Source organism: Nomascus leucogenys, chromosome 22a, assembly GCF_006542625.1.
Source record: "Nomascus leucogenys isolate Asia chromosome 22a, Asia_NLE_v1, whole genome shotgun sequence".
NCBI classification, from domain to species: domain Eukaryota; kingdom Metazoa; phylum Chordata; class Mammalia; order Primates; family Hylobatidae; genus Nomascus; species Nomascus leucogenys.
This window is the reverse complement of record NC_044402.1, coordinates 50,128,479-50,135,184: the sequence shown is the minus strand read 5'-3', so window position 1 is coordinate 50,135,184 and position 6,706 is coordinate 50,128,479. Positions and strand designations below refer to the sequence as shown.

The window sequence follows — 6,706 nt, the reverse complement described above, 5'->3', positions numbered from 1 at the left end:
TACATTTACAAGTTATCTTTCTGCTATAGGAAGAAAAATATTTCCTTCCCCTCCCAGCCACCGGGCCCAGCCCAGTAATGTACTTTCTATTCAACACTTGACTTTAAATATGATCACTTGTGGCCTGGCGCGGTGTTTCATGCCTGTAATCCCAGTATTTTGGGAGGCCGAGGCGGGTGGATCACGAGGTCAGGAGATCGAGACCATCCTGGCTAACACGGTGAAACCCTGTCTCTACTAAAAAAACAAAAAAATTAGCCGGGCATGGTGTAGTGCCAGCTACTCGGGAGGCTGAGGCAGGAGAATGGCATGAACCTGGGAGGCGGAATTTGCGGTGAGCCGAGATTGCACCACTGCACTCCAGCCTGGGTGACGGAGCTAGACTCTATCTCAAAAAAAAAAAAAAAAATATATATATATATGTGTATATACACGTGTATATATATGTATATATACACGTGTATATACACACATATATATATATATAATCACTTGTAAAATAGAAGGAATGAGAAATAAAATACTTGGTTTTAGCCTGGAAACCTAGAAGCACTGTGAAAAGATCAAAGAGATGTTGAAAAAACGAAGGGCAGAGGTGGAAACAAACCAATCCTTTTTTCTGCCTAACCTCCTTTCTTACCCCTCCCACTTTCCAGAAAAGGAGTTACAGCTCCAGGGCCTGAGAGACCTTGGCAATAACAGTGAGCGAAAGATTTGCTCGGCAGCACATACATTGAACAAGAATCAGCACTAAAATTTTAGCGTCTATTGGAGATGCCGGGGATCGAACCCGGGACCTCATACATGCAAAGCATGCGCTCTACCACTGAGCTACATCCCCACATGTGCAAGATTGCTGTTCCGAAAAAAGTTTTTAAAAATATACTGTATTCGATCAGTTTTTTTTCCCCAAAATAAGTTTTAAATTGTTGTGCAAGAATTGTGTGAATTTTGCAGGTCATGAGTGTGAGAAAGAAGACTTAAATCAATGTCACTAAGTCCTTTAGGGTAATTGGAAACTCACCAGGCCCAACACAGAACAAGGGGTTGCAAAACTGGCTTTTATCAGAGCAGGACTATGTATATAAGCCATTCAGATCCAGTCATTTGAAATGGCCAGAATAAAGAAAAGTAGAACCATAGATGGTTACAGTAAACCACTGGGAAATTTCCTGATGTATTATACAAAGTCTAACTGTAATCAGAAGCTAGTTCAGTGAGTAAAGTACTGGGATAGATTCATCTTGTAAGGCATACCCAGTCTTAGGTTTTGGGCTTGGAATTATCCACAAACCAACCCTCCACCTAGTCTAAGAAGAAAAATCCCCACTCAGTAGATTGGGTGAGTAAATCTGTATCTTGTTGAATAAAAAGCGTAAGAGAAATGTGAATATTCAAATATAAATCTGGGTTACAAAATGTGAGAAACAGAATTCAGTGTCAGACAGTAGATCGCAAAGTGTGGTCCTCAGAACGACAGCATCAGCATCACCTAGGATCTTACTAAAAATGCAAATTCTCTGGGCCTACTCCAGACCTATGAGTCAGGGACTGTGGAAGTAGGGCTCAATAATCTGTGTTTTAGTAAGCCCTGAGGGTGATTCTGGTACATGCTTAAGTTTGAGAACCGCTGATGTAAGGTATTGATGAATACAACATTGCTGTTTCATTTTCTGTTTTTTTTTTTTTTGAGACGACGTTTTTGCTCTTGTTGCCCAGGCTGGAGTGCAATGGCGCGATCTTGGCTCTCTGCAACCTCCGCCTCCCGGGTTCAAGCAATTCTCCTGCCTCAGCCTCCTGAGTAGCTGGGATTACAGGCGACTGCCATCACGCCCGGCTAATTTTTGTATATTTAGTAGAGATGGGGTTTCACCATGTGGACCAGGCTGGTCTTGAACCTCTGACCTCAGGTGATCCACTCACCTCGGCCTCCCAAAGTGCTGGGATTACAGGCGTGAGCCACCGCGCCTGGCCTGCTGTTTCATTTTCTAACAATAACACAGTACTAAGGTGTTTCTAGCATTCAAAAATAAAATAATTTGACATATTAGACCTGAATTTTTATGAGTGTGTATTAAAATATTTAAACGTGAGGGAAATAAAAATGATTTTTAATATATTGTGAAAATAGTATGTGACTTTTTAAAAATTACTTGTGTATTAGACAAACAGTAGCATATATTTCTGTTTATATTTGAAAGCCTTTGAATATTAAAGAATCTATCCACCATATTAAGAGAAGAAGAGGAGTCAGGAGAGAGAGAATTTGTTTCTGGACCTCAGTTATTTTCCCAATTTTGGTTGTTTTGAAGCAGCAACGTTTGTCTCGGTGCACGTGCAATTTGGGCTTTAGAGAGGATGTCCACCAGCTGGTTTCCTAGAGAGTTTAAACTTTTGTTTCTTTAATGTGCTGTCCATGGCTGAGTTTATGCAGTAGTACATGGGTTTAGCAACCACAAAATATTTTACCAAGAAACTGTTTAAAAAATAAACAGTTTGGCTCTGCTCTTCTCCATAGAGCAAGGATAACATCGTAAAAGAATCCTATTTTTATTTTAATTATGCAGTGCAGGATGTCCTTGATAGAAGTCTTGTGATATGGTTTGGATCTGTGTCCCAGCCCAAATCTCACGTCTAACTGGAGCAGGGTCCTGGTGGGAGGTGATTGGATCATGGGTGCAGTTTCCACCTTCCTGTTCTCCCGATAGTGATATCAGATCTGGGGATCTGATCGTTTAAATGTGTGTGGCACCTCCCCCACCCCTCTGACCTGGTCCGTCCGGTAAGATGTGCTTGCTTCCCCTTCACCTGCTGCTATGATTGTTAAGTTTCCTGAGGCTTCCCAGTCATGCTTCCTGTTAAGCGTGTGCAACTGTGAATCAATTTAAACCTCTTTTCGGCTGGGCGCGGTGGCTCACGCCTGTAATCCCAGCAGTTTGGGAGGCCGAGGCGGGCGGATCACGAGGTCAGGAGATGGAGACCATACTGGCTAACACGGTGAAACCCCGTATCTACTAAAAATACAAAAAAATTTAGCCGGGCGTGGTGGCGGGCGCCTGTAGTCCCAGCTACGCGGGAGGCTGAGGCAGGAGAATGGCGTGAACCCGGGAGGCGGAGCTTGCAGTGAGCGGAGATCGCTCCACTGCACTCCAGCCTGGGCAACAGAGCGAGACTATGTCTCAAGAAAAAAAAAAACATAAAACCTCTTTTCTTCATAAATTACCCAGTCTCAGGTAGTTCTTTGTTCCAGTATGAGAACAGACTAATTAATCTTCGCTCTTGTGTTACAAGGGAGACCTTATTTGAGATCAGCCTGCTGGCACTGCAATGAAGTGCTTTGTATCAGGAAACTGTACACTATTGACCTTTTTTTCTGTTCACAGCTGAGCCACATGTATATAATCTACATTTTGTTTTCATAGTTTTGTACTTTTACAGCCTATTTTTGAAGATTAACACATTTGCAAAATGACTGACACGATCTTTGCCTAACCCAATCAATGTTACAGAAAGCTTGCTATAACTAGAACTGTAAATCTTTCTTTTTTGAGACGGAGTCTTGCTCTGTCACCTAGGCTGGAGTGCAGTGGCACGATCTCGGCTCACTGAAACCTCCACCTCCCGGGTTCAAGCAATTCTCCTGTCTCAGCCTCCCGAGTAGCCAGGATTATGGGCACCCACCACCGCACCTGGCTAATTTTTGTATTTTTAGTAGAGAGGGGGTTTCACCACGTTGGCCAGGCTTGTCTCGAACTCCTGACCTCAAGTGATCCCCTGCCTTGGCCTCCCAAACTGCTGGGATTACAGGCGTGAGCCACCGCACCCAGCCTAGAACTGTAAATCCTAAAAAAAGGTATGTGATAATAGAAGCCTGAAATTAAAACCTGCATTAAAAAAAATCACCAAATCTATTTGAAAACAAGTCAATTTGTGTTGAGAGGTGACAACATGCTGGCAGTCGTCACAGCCCTTGCTCGCTCTCAGCGCCTCCTCTGCCTGGGCTCCCACTTTGGCGGCACTTGAGGAGCCCTTCAGCCCGCCACTGCAGAGTTCCTTTCTGGGCTGGCCAAGGCCGGAGCCGGCTCCCTCAGCTTGCGGGGAGGTGTGGAAAGAGAGGCGCGGGCGGGAAGCGGGGCTGCGCGTGGTGCTTGCGGGCCAGCGCGAGTTCTGGGTGGGCGTGGGCTCGGCGGGCCCAGCACTCGCAGCGGCCCCCCAGTCCGCAAGCCCGGGGTAGTGAGGGGCTTAGCACCTGGGCCAGCAGCTGCCGTGCTCGACTCCTCGCCGGGCCTTAGCTGCCTCTCAGCGGGGCAGGGCTCGGGACCTGCAACCCGCCGTGCCTGACCCTCCCCTCCCCGCCGTGGGCTCCTGTGCGGCCCGAGCCTCCCTGACGAGCGCCGCCCCCTGCTCCACGGTGCCCAGTCCCATCGACCACCAAAGGGCTGAGAAGTGCAGGCACACGGCACCGGGACTGGCAGGCAGCTCCCCCTGCAGCCCTGGTGCGGGAACCACTGGGTGAAGCTAGCTGGGCTCCTCAGTCTGGTGGGGACGTGGAGAACTTTTATGTCTAGCTTAGGGATTGTAAATACACCAATCGGCACTCTGTATCTAGCTCAAGGTTTGTAAACACACCAATCAGCACCCTGTGTTTAGCTCAGGGTTTGTGAATGCACCAATGGACACTCTGTATCTAGCTACTCTGGTGGGGCCTTGGAAAACCTTTGTGTCAACACTCTGTATCCAGCTAATCTGGTGGGGACGTGGAGAACCTTTGTGTCTGGCTCAGGGATTGTAAAGGCACCAATCAGCGCCCTGTCAAAACAGACCACTAGGCTCTACCAATCAGCAGGATGTGGGTGGGGCCAGACAAGAGAATAAAAGCAGGCTACTCGAGCTAGCAGCGGCAATCGGTTGGGACCTTTCTCCGTGCCGTGGGAGCTTTGTTTTTTTGTTCTTTTTCTCCTTGGGTCTATACTGCCTTTATAAGCTGTAACACTCATCGCTAAGGCTTGCAGTTTCATTTCTGAAGCTAGCAGAACGACGAGGCCATCGTGGAGGAACAAACAACTCTAGATGCGCCGCGTTAGGGGCTGTTAATGCTCACCGTGAGGGTCTGCAGTTTCGCTTCTGAAGTTAGCGAGACCACGAGCCCAGTGGAAGGAAGGACAAGTACAGACGCACTGCGTTACGAGCTGTAACACTCACCATGAATGATCTACAGCTTTCCTCCTGAGCCAGTGAGATCGTGAACCCACCAGAATGGAACAAACTCTGCATATACCATTTTTAAGAACTGTAACAATTACTGCGAGGGTCTGCGACTTTAAGTCAGTGAAACCAAGAAACCGCAACTTCCGCACACAGAGTTATGCTGAAAATTTGCGGGGCTGTCAGAGTTCTCCTTTTAGCCACATTTCTGAATGTATACAAATACCAATATTTTTCCTTAGCTCCTTAGCCGTTTGTATTTAAAAGTACATTTTGTTTCCTGTTTTTTTGTTTTATGTTTTTCTCTTTGAGATAGAGTTCTGTTCTGTCACCCAGGCTGGAGTGCAGTGGCAGGATCTCAGCTCCGTGCAACCTCCATCTTCCGGATTCAAGTGATTCTTTTGCCTCAGCCTCCCGAATAGCTGGGATTGTTAGACACGTGCTACCACACCGGGCTGGGTTTTGTATTTTTAGACGTGAGGTTTCACCATGTTGGCCAAGCTAGTCTGGAACTCCTGAGTTGAGGGAATCCACCTGCCTTTGCCTCCAAAAGTGCTAGGACTACAGATGTGAACCACTGTGCCCATCCATATTTTTTTTTGTTTGAAACAATTACATGTAATAGAGGTACAATTCATTGGGACTAGAAAAAAAATAAAACAGTAAAAAGTTTGGATTTCCAGTTTGGGGTTCTGCATGTAAGTAGCGTGGATGTTGCCACTTTGCTCTGACAACTGAAAAGCTGAAGGAGGTGAAAAATCAGTAACTTTAGATTCATAAAAGGTCACAGAGGAAACTGGTGTCCCCCCAAATTGGAGAGACAGGCACTGAAAATCACAGCACACTGGAGCAGAAATATCTGTGGGAACCATTGTGTAGGTAAGAAAACCTGAATTCTGATCAATGAACTGCTGGAGGCTAGGTGTGGACAAGTCAGAGTTAAAAACTCCAGGGGGACCCAGTCACAGCAAGGCCCCCATGCTTTTGTGTGTTTTACTTACAGGAACTTGACCAGATTCTTGCAGTAAATATTAGAGAAAAATACCCTTGTGCTTCCACATGGGGAGAGGAAAAGGGACTATTCTGAATAGCACCTGTTTGTCTTAATAAATTCTGCCCTCAGGAGAAACTGGTTAATCAGAGCCTAACCTGCTGAGGTTTTATCCGCTCTTGGAGGAAAATACCCAACCCAGACAGCTCTAACCTTCCATGTCATGGAAGGGAAATATCTAACTCCAGCCCACTCTAGCCATCCTGTCCATCTAAGGGAAGAGAAAAACAATTAAGCAACACTTGTATGATTCACAGTGCAGAGGTGCAGGCTTACTAAAAGACAGGCCTAATTGGAGGACTGCAGAAATCTTCCTGTCCCCCTGCATCTTGCTCTCACATTACTAAAGATCTATTTGCAGCAGTTCCTTTAACCCAGTGCATCATTTTGAGCTATCAAAAAAAAAGTTACAAGGCAAACTGAAAGGCAAAAAAAAGCTTGAAGATGTAA

The 6,706-nt window shown here is 46.0% G+C and overlaps 1 non-coding gene across 1 annotated transcript; it reads right to left on the bottom strand.

Annotated features, from left to right (window-relative positions):
• Positions 1–769: 769 nt before the first annotated feature.
• On the bottom strand, positions 770–841 carry TRNAA-UGC. The gene has a single exon. It is a non-coding gene; the product is annotated as a tRNA-Ala (tRNA).
• Positions 842–6,706: the final 5,865 nt, after the last annotated feature.